Source organism: Lutra lutra, chromosome X (genome assembly GCF_902655055.1).
Source record: "Lutra lutra chromosome X, mLutLut1.2, whole genome shotgun sequence".
NCBI classification, from domain to species: Eukaryota; Metazoa; Chordata; class Mammalia; order Carnivora; family Mustelidae; genus Lutra; species Lutra lutra.
The window spans coordinates 88,968,253-88,978,801 of record NC_062296.1 but is presented as its reverse complement, the minus strand read 5'-3'; the positions used below and the strand labels follow the sequence as shown (position 1 = coordinate 88,978,801).

Genomic DNA, 10,549 nt, shown 5'->3' with positions numbered 1-10,549 from the left:
TTTCTCTAGTATTGATTTCTTCAAATCCTTTTATTTTTATCAGGAAAAAAATTTTAAGCAGAAAAAGTACTCAATTTAGGCAAAAGTGCAAATTAATTTCAGCATGTGCTTTTCAATCATGTTTCCATTTTGTAAATAGAATTACAGAGAGCAAAACTTAGCATACATGATGAATTTCAGGTTTTATTGGGCAGATATCTAGAAGTAGATCAATGGAGTGCTTTCTTCAGCAGCACATCTACTAAAACTGGGACAATACAAAGAAGATTAACATGGTCCCTGCATAAGGACAACATGAAAGTTTGGGAAGTATTCCATATTTTTATGCCTTTTAAAATTATGTTCAGTTCTTTGCTTTAATAATAAATAAATAATAAATAAAGTTACTCTCATATAAAAGAAACTGAAAGCAGATAATAGGGATACAGGTCTTCCTAGACCTTTGATATGTACAATATCAGTTAGTACTTGGAAAAAAAAAAGACTTATACCAAAACACACCTGGAAATGACCTTTCTTTCCTTCTCTTTTCCCCCCGCATAGTCATGTTGCTAGCCACATGCACCACGCATTCAGGAAAAGGGTCATTTCAGTATGGCTGCTGAATGTTACATAATGTGTTTAGGAAGCATCATTATATATGGAACCCTCTTTTACAAAGCTGTACTTCACACTGGGAATTGTAAGGCAATTTATTTTCAGAGTCATTCTTTCTCTCTTTGGCTGGAAGTCTCAGCCAGTCCTTCCTAGGTAGTCTCCTCTTGGGTAATCTTCCTAGCAACATCTCAGCAAGCAGACAGACAATTTCTTTTTCCCTTGGACAAGCTCCAGTTCACTTTATTGAGCAGACTGAAGATGTTCTCTTAATCGAACTCTCTATTCTGGGTGCTCCTTCAATAGCTTCTACATGTGGGGTTACCTTAAGGTTTCTCTTCAACTGGAAATGCTGCCACGTTATAGGTTCATGGGTTTTATCTACCAACTTCAGACATCTGGAGTGCACTGGATACACCCAGAGAGGTAGATGTCCTCTTTGAGACCTCTAATGTCTTCTTTCTTGTCTGAGTCTTTTGTCGTCTATAAAATAAAGTTCATAATTTTTACCTCTTAGAGATTTTGTGATAGTTTAACATGATTGATTTCATATCTATATAGATACAGATGTATAAAACCCTCTTGCAAGTACTCCATATCTTTGGTTTTCTTACATTTTTATTTAAGTTCCAGTTAGTGTACACACAGTGTAATAGTTTCAGGTGTACAATTTACTGATTCAACACTTCCACACAACACATGTTGCTCATCTGACCAGTGCACTCCTTCATCCCCATCACCTATTTCAGCCATCTCCTCCCTTCTGGTAACCATCAATTTGTTCTGTAGAGTTAAGAGTCTGTTTCTTGGTTTGTCTTTCTTTTTTCCTTTGTTCATTTGTTTTGTTTCTTAAATTCCATATATGAGTGAAAGCATACGGTATGTGTCTTCTCTGACTGACTTATTTTGTTTAACATAATACTCTCTAGCTCCATCCATGTTGCTGCAAGTGCCAAGATTTCGTTCCTTTTTATGGCTGAGTAATATTTCATCGTGCATATATACCACATGTCCTCTATCCACTCATCAGTCAATGAACATTTGGGTTCTTTCCATGATTTGGCTATTGTTGACAATGCTGCTATAAACATCAAGGTGCATGTATCCCCTCAGATTAGTATTTTTCTATTTTTTTTGGGTAAATATGTAGTAGTGTAATTGCTGGATTATAGGGTAGTTCTACTTTTAACTTTTTGAAGAAACTCCATGCTGTTTTCAGAGTGGTTTGCCTCTCTGAAAAGGTTCCTATCTCTTTATGCACCCTTGGAATTGGTAGTGGTAGCTCCTCTTAGTCCCTCTAGGGGCGCACTACCCCCAAGGAGCCATCAAGTGTGACCCACTGGAGACATATTTATGCCCAGATGTCTCACTTTTTAGCAATAAATGTAAAGTCTTTCAGGGGGCTGAGTGGAGCAAGACTGATACTGGGGTGATACTAGGAAGTGTTTCCTCAAAGCTGATCCTCTATCTGCTGCATTTTGAAACCTAGTCTTACAGTGACCCAAGAGAGCCCACCAAGCAGGCAGTAATAGGTGTTGTTTCCTCTGTAGTGTTGAACTTCACTACCAGAAGAACTAGGCAGAAATTCCTGGGCCAAGAATCACAGAATTCAAACTGAATCACAGATATTCTCTATTCACTCAAGCCTATAGTCCAAACTAAGTGCAAAAATGATGTCAGTTTGTTTATGCATAAGCACATTCTCTATTATGGATTGTTTAGTCTCCCATGTTATTCTATCCAACCCATTATCCTCTTTCTTTCATTGCTCCTTACTTTAATTCTATTGACCTTTCAAACTTTAGCTTAAAATGCATCTATTCCACCAAACCTCTCTAGATCACTCATGTCAGCCTGAAATTATGTATTTCTTCTTTGAATTGCTATTGGTATACTCATGCATTAGCATGTGATTATCGTCAGCCTCTCAAAGAGCCATTTACAAATTTCATTGTTATTTAATGAGAAACATGTCTCAGGTTTATTTTCTCAAAAGAGATGGTGAACCCTTTGAGAGAATACATTATACCTTTTGGTGTCTGCCATAATGCCTACAACAAATATCTCAGTGGCTATGATATTTTCATTTGCATAATGGCTTCTTCAAATACCTGCAAACCATCAACTCTCGAAGATTTCAGCTACTGGAGAAGGTCAAGTGGATATGAATAATCCAACATTTGAATTATTCAAAAATCATTTATATTGAGTTTTGGAAGATATTAGTGGCAAGCTACATTCTTTCCCTAATAAATGATTTATAAAAAAAATAATAGTAACACCAACACTCACTAGACCTTTATGCTTTTCAGAGCTCTGCTTGAACTAATAATGATTCATCCATATTCTCTGAGCACCTATAACAGAAGGTGAGAAGAGAAGGCCCAGTCAAGGACTGGTTATGAGAAAAGCCTAGAGATTCCACTTTCCTTGGTACTCCACAGGATACCCATGAGCACCTTGTTCTACACCTATGCATTTGTCACATTTCACTTGTATTTCTCACTGATAATAGTTGATAAGTGATTGACAGAAGCACACAGCCTACATTCACATTCTGGTTCTCCCATTTCCTAACTGTGTGATCATAGATAACTTACCTAACCTCTCTGTATTTGAGGATACTGCTGAATTATAAAACAGTGCATATTTCATAGGTTTTTGGTATGGGGCTTAAAATGACTTATGTGAGATGCTTAGCATAATGTCTCAAATATTAAAGAGAGAATGAGCAAGTGCAAGAATGCAAGAGACGAAGAGAGTCACTAGAAGTTTTATTTTCTTCCTTTATTCTCCTAGAATCCAAAGTGAGAGAGGGAAAAGTAGCTAGTAAAGATAACCCAAGCCATGTTCTTCTCTTGGGAGAGAATGATAGGAAAGAAAAGCAGTATAAAACCAATACAAGAACAACTCATAAATGGGTACAGAATTTCTTTTTTTTTTTTTAAGATTTTATTTATTTATTTGAGAGAGAGACAGTGAGAGAGAGCATGAGCAAGGAGAAGGTCAGAGAGAGAAGCGGACTCCCCGCGGAGCCGGGAGCCCGATGCGGGACTCGATCCTGGGACTCCAGGATCATGACCTGAGCCGAAGGCAGTCGTCCAACCAACTGAGCCACCCAGGCGTCCCAGGGTACAGAATTTCTAAGAGTGAGCCATTAGAAAGGAGGTCTTAGCTATTGGAGGCTACATGTAAACAACATGGAGTGCTTCAACCGATAACAAATGTTTTACCTCCAGAAGCTTCCAGAGGTTGGACTTTGTGCCTAACTCAATTTATAGGCCAACTGATGATACCATTGAATTCCTGCTATGATGTTGGGGCTGGTGACCCAAAGAAACTTTAAGGGTTCAAGGTTTTGGAGGGAGGTGGGATACAGGAGCAAACATAATTACAGCTTGGAGCAGGAGGACTGTGAATAAAAAAGGAAGCAAGTGTTCAAGCTAGCACATAAAAAGTGCCAACTCAGGGCTTCAGAAAGAAGACATCACTGGGGTCACTGAGAGAGAACTACCTAGAAGGGGTGATTTCAGCCAGACATTGAAAATTGAGTAGGAGGTTAATTTAAGCATGCCACAGCCACATGTTATGATAAAAAGAACACTCACTCTTGGCTTAGATAGGCCTGAGGTTAGAAGCCAGGTTCCATTCCTCATGAGCCACAATTACTAAATAATAAATACCTTCAAGACTATTGTGGGAAATATTTGTTAAGTATTTAGTACAGGATCTGGCATATAGTATAGCCTCAAATATAATAGCTACTATTGGTAACCATAGAGCCTTGGAGTATTTTTTTTTTTTTTGGATGATGATGATAATGTTGCCTTAAGCGCTGGTAAGCACAGCTGTTTCACATTTCCTCTCTATGAGCCTGAGTAGCAGTGGTAAGCATCTGCAGGGGTTTCTGGGCTCATCTCCTTGGAAATACCATAGGGAAAGGACAGCCCAGATTCAGCGTATCCACGACAGGAGCAAAGGAACAAGCTCCAGCCAGTCGTGACAAAGGACAGTCAAGGTCTTTAGAAAGGGCTGATCTATACTGGACAATAAATCTGGAACCCTTTCCCTTTATCTTCCCTTCCTTCTCCTTCTTCACTCCTTTTCTTCCCTCCTTTGCTTCAAGGTGCTTTGCACTTCTGATCGATAGATAAAGTCAGCAGCCTGATCAAACTTCTAACCACTAAGAGTTAAGGGATTTATTAAGTCATTCTCCCCACAGACATTGGTGTTTCAAATATTTCAAGGGATGGTAAATGTTTAATTTAATCATGCATGCCTGATAATAGGAGTTTGGGTATTAGCAGTCAGTCAACAATGTGGCTGAGAGTGGGATGGCTATGACCAGAACTACTGAATTCATTTGAAAAAATTTATATGGAGAAAAGCATGGTGGAAGGAGAAGGTGCTTGCATTTAGAATTAGAGGAGCTACCTTAAAATCCCAACTCTGGAACTTTTGGGGTATTGATCCTTGTCAAGTAATTTTACTCTCCTGTTCTTATTTTCTCCAGTAAGTAATAAGAATGATAATCCTTCATTATGAGTGTTAGACAAGCCACTTCTCAAACTGAATGTGTACACAAACTACTTGGGCATCTTGTTAAAATACAGATTCTGACTCAGGAATTCTGGAATGGGGCCCAACGTTCGGCATTTCAAACGAGTTCTCAGATGGTGCCAACGCTGCTGATCCAAGGACCCCATTTTGAGTAGCAAGAGACTGTTAGATAATGTAATTAATGATAAAGTGGGCTTTCTTCCCAGATAATTGGTTGGGAAGAGATCATTTCTCACCCTGGCTTGCTACCAGTTACAAAAATAAAGTCAAGTCGAGGCTGGACAAATGTCAAGAAGAAAATATTGCTGTCACAGTTTGGGGAGGGAGCTACTCCTTTATCAGAAAGACTGAAAACTGTATTGTTTGATCTTGGAAGGAGCTGCTCAGCAATGGCCTGGCCGGGGCTGCTTGAGGGGAGGCCAAAGGTATTGTGAGTTTTCCTCATCTAAGCACCAAGCAATGGCCACCCGTGTTTCCTAGTGAGGGCTGTCTAGTTCCAGTGCAGCCTTTACTTGCTGTTCATTTGCTCCTTTTTCACTCCGTTGTAAAGAGGACTGATGTTTATTTTAAGGAAAATAATCTCTTAGTTTCAGTGTTCTCACCTGTCACTTTCTTTCTACAAATGTGAGTGAACTGGAGTTCTTAAAGTTTGCTTCAGAAATAATCTCCTCTCAGAATGATTCCTGCCCTACACGTCATCCTTTCTCTCTCACTCTCCTGGTCTTGTTCGCCTGCTCATGACAGTAAACTCAACAACCCAGGGGAACTTAGTCCAGTATCAAAGCAGCCACATCATTAACATTGTCTCATTTACAGACTCAGTTATCCTATAGTGGAAAAAACACTGTGTTTCTATACACAGGATTAAAACCGTCCCCTTGACCTATAGTTAAATCATTTGAATCAGCCAGGAAAGTGTCGCCATGCCATGGAGGGCAATATGACCTCCTGTGTCTACGTACGCACACATTGCTGATGAACACTTGTAAAGCCCCATGTCAGGTGCTAGTCATGCACAAGACATTCTAGAAAAGATAATGAGAGTAATCAACAAGGAAAGCCAAATTCTCTGCTAGCAGGATGGAGAAGACAACATGAAGGAGGTAAAGGGGATGGAGGGGGGAGAAGTTGGCTCCATGGTCATTTGCCTAGGCGGGCAGGCAAATGGGTGTCTTATGTATCAAGTGAAGGTCGGGTTAGTGAGTCTGTAAAATGAATTAAAAATTGTGTTAGAAGAGCTTTTGGTAATTTAAAAAGTGAATCCTTGACAACATGTTTAAAAAATTAACGGGTTTTTATTTTATTTTTTAAAGATTTTATTTATTTATTTGACAGAGAGAGGCAGTGAGAGAGGGAACACAAGCAGGGGGAATGGGAGAAGGAGAAGCAGGCTTCCCACTGAGCAGGAAGCTTGATGCGGGGCTTGATCCCAGAACCCTGGGATCATGACCTGAGCTGAAGGTAGATGTCTAATGACTGAGCCACCCAGGCACCCCCCAAAATTAAGGGGTATCTTAAAAACTCATGTATTGAGGTAAAATTGACATATAATAAATATCATGTATTTAAGAAGTACAGTTTAAGTTTTGATATATATATACATCAGTGAAATCATTACCACCATTGAAATAATGAACATACCTATCCTATCTGTTTCCATGTGACCCTTTTGTAATCCCACTTTCTGGCCTTGCCATCACATCTCCCACCCCTGGGAAATAACTGATCTGCTTTCTGCATTTTTGTATCTGATCTGTTTTTTGCATTTTGTAGAGTTTTATATCAATAGAGTCCAATATTACATACAGTTTTTGATTGACTTCTCTCACTCTGGATAATTATTTTGTGATTCATCCATGTTGCTGTGTGTTCATTCTTTTTATTGCTGAATAATATTCTGTTATATGGGTCTATCAAAGTTTCTTTATACATTAACCTGTTGATAGATATATGGGTTGATTCCAATTTTTTGCTATTACAAATAAAGTTTTGATGGTAGTCTTCGTATAGGCCTATGCTTTCTTTTTTTATCTGATAAATACCTAGGAGTAGAATGGTCAAATCATATGGCAGGTGTTTAACTTTTTAAGAAATTGCCATGAACTCATCTCTAAAATGGTTGTATATTCCCACCAGTGGGGTATGAAAATTCCTGTTTCTCCATATCCTTGCAAACACTCAGTATGTTCAGATCATTGAATGAGTGCAGTAGTATGTCATTGTGGTTTTAATTTTCATTTCCCTAATGACAAATGATATTTAGCATATTTGTATTGCTTATTTGTCATCTGCATGATGTACTTTCTTTGATGAAGTGTCTGTTCAATCCTTTTCCCATTTTTATTGGGATATTTGTTTACTTTTTATTAAGTTTGGGAGTTCTAAGATATATTGTGGGTACAAGTCTCTTATCACAGAGATGGTTTGCAAATATAGAGCTAGCACTTCAGTGGATTCAGAGGTGAATTAGAGCTAGACCCTGTTTATAGGAGTTCACAACTCAACAAAGGGATCGGGACAATAAAAAATAATCATTGAAAACCATGGAAGCTATAATCAAGACCCTTGCTGTGGGAGTGTAGAAGAGAGTACAATAAATTTCACCCAGGAGAGCGTGGAGAGAGTTCCCCGAGGAGGGGAACTTAAAGATTCATTTTGAAATGTGAAGAGTTGGATAAGTTTTGAACATCTGCAAAAGAACATTCTGGGCAGAGAATCAGTGCAAAGGCAGGAAGGTAGGTTTGGGAATCAAGAGTTCTGGATGACCAGAGGGAACAGGGAAGGGTGAAAAAGGGTAAGACAAGGAAGGCTAAGACTAGCTTGTCAGATTGTGGAAAGTTTTGTAGATTAGGTTTAAGAATCTGAGTTTCATCTTCAAAGCAATAGGGAGTCTGGTAAAGGTTTTAAGCTCCAGAATAAAATGGTCAGATTTGCATTTTAAGAAAATGTCCTGCAGTGATAGTGAAGGATTAGAGGATAATGAATTCAGAAAGATTGACAAGGACCTAAACAAAGCAGTAATAGCAGAGATAAGGGAGGAGCGAATGGATTCTCGAGATATTTAAGAGGAGTGGTACTGTTGGTAAATGTTTAGATGTTATGGGTACGGAAGATGGCAGTATATAGGCTGGCTCCCAGATTCTAGTTGAAATAATGGGATGATTTGGTGCACATTCATTACATCCAGGAATATATGAATTGGAACAGGGGAGATGGGGAGTATTAGGAGTTCATCTTGTATCAATGATTCATTAATTCATTAATTTAGCACATTTTTACCGAGTTTCTATCATATGCTAGGAACTGGAAATCTGATGGAGATCAAAGTAGATACTGTGATAGCCTTCAGAGTAAAATGTCTAGCACAGAAGAGTGAAAATGAAATAATCCCACAAATGTGTAATTTAAAACACTGGCTCTGAATTGCCTAAAGTAAACCAAGAGGGTTTTTGGATAGTGCATGCAGGTAGATCTCAGTCTCAAGAAACACTACGTTGAAGAAGTAAAATTTAAGAGGAAGTCTGAAGGAGGCAGGCTGAGGAAGATCAAAGAATAATGTTTCAAGTAGAAGGAGCAAGGTAGGTTAAATACTATAGGTCATCCAGGTGGAGGTTTCCAATAAGTAGATAGAAACATGTACCCAGAAACAAGGCCTCAGATAGAGAAGTTATCAGTCCAGGGGGGCAAGTAAAACCATGGCAGAGAATGAGAACTTTGAGAAAGGGCTTGCAGGGTGAGGAAAGAATAAGACTGATACTCGACCTGTAGTATATCAATATTTAAAGTGCAAGCAGAGTAGGAGAGAAAGTGAGCTAAAAAAAAAATGAAGAACCGTCAAACATCTAAGAGAGATGAAGCCAAGAAAGAAGTTATTTTATGGCCATCAATACCCAATGAGTGGAAATGACTACTCTAGTTTATGTAATTTTCCTTCCCTCACCCTGTATAGAGCCCTTTGCCTGGTATTAACTGATTTTTTAAATTGAAATATATTTTTAAACTATTTTCTTTATTTTAGAGAGAGAGTGAGCTAGTGGAAAGGGGCAGAGGAGGAGGGAGAAAGAATCTAAAGCAGATTCTACACTGAGAATGGAGCCCAACATGGGGGCCCAATCTCACAACCTTGAGATCATGACTTGAGCTGAAACCAAGAGTTGGATGCTCAGTGATTGAACTACCCAGGTGCCCATGGTATTAACTGATTTTTTGGATTGTCTTTTGCCAGGCTGAACCAGGTCCCTGCCTTCTTATTTTCAAGGAAAGCATGCACATAAAGAAAAATATTTTTTATATTGGTTCTAAATATTCTCAAGGGACCTTGTTTGGCATTTTCCCCTTTGCCTGTTAATCTGAAGAGTGATTGATAATTTTGGATCCATCAAGTCACTTTCCAGCATATTTTATTTTATTTTTAAAGATTTTTATTTATTTATTTGACAAAGAGAGATCACAAGCAGGCAGAGAGGCAGACAGAGAGAGAGGAAGGGAAGCTGGCTCCCTGCTGAGCAGAGAGCCCGATGTGGGGCTCGATCCCAGAACCCCGGGATCATGACCTGAGCCGAAGGCAGAGGCTTAACCCACTGAGCCACCCAGATGCCCCACTTTCCAGCATATTTTAAATGTAATTACATTTCAAATTGTGTGTTTTGTGAAATATATCAGGATTTTGTGGCCATTTCTTCTCTTCTGGGAAGAAAAATCAAGACCCCAAAAGAAGGTCTTCTCACACTGTAATAATGGCATGCATTTGCACATGGATAAGAATGTTTGTTAGGCAGGGTTGCTGCAAGGCTCAAACTAACTACTCAAAGAAAAACTATCACCCTTCTCTCTGCCTCCTTGCTTCTATGAGTTGGTCCTTCAAATTCTAACTCATCATCTTCTGCATAAAATTAACTCCAATATTATAGTCCCCAACTCATTCCCTTCTATTTAACAATCATTTCCTAAGAACCTGATATGTACTGTGCACTATGCTAAGCATTATTGAACAATACATTGCCTTGTTTAACTTCAAGCAATTTTGTGAGGTAGGTTTATGACACTCATATTATGGAGGAGGAGGCTGGGTCTAAGAGATGCCATATGATTTGCCAGATCTGTTGAGCTCTAACATCTTAAACAAATAAAGATCATTTTATCACTCAGGATATGTGCAGTTATGTTGCAGTAACAAACCAATCCCATGTCTTAAAAACAAATGTTTGTTTCTCACTCACATGCTATGTGCATCCTGGGTCAGTTCTGTTTAATGTCCCCTTGCCACATGACCCAACCCTTCAATGATGTCTCAATCTTGAAATTTGTTGATTGTCAAGGTAGAGGGAAAGAACCCTGGATGGTTTTGTACCAACAATTCAATGCTTTGGCATAGAAGTGATGGGCACTGCTTCAA

At 38.9% G+C, this 10,549-nt stretch overlaps 1 non-coding gene across 1 annotated transcript; it reads left to right on the top strand.

The window, feature by feature from the left end:
- The first annotated feature begins 217 nt into the window (after nt 1-217).
- Nucleotides 218-324, top strand: LOC125092501 (U6 spliceosomal RNA). The gene has a single exon (XR_007124963.1). It is a non-coding gene; the product is annotated as a U6 spliceosomal RNA (small nuclear RNA).
- The last annotated feature ends 10,225 nt before the right edge of the window (nt 325-10,549 follow it).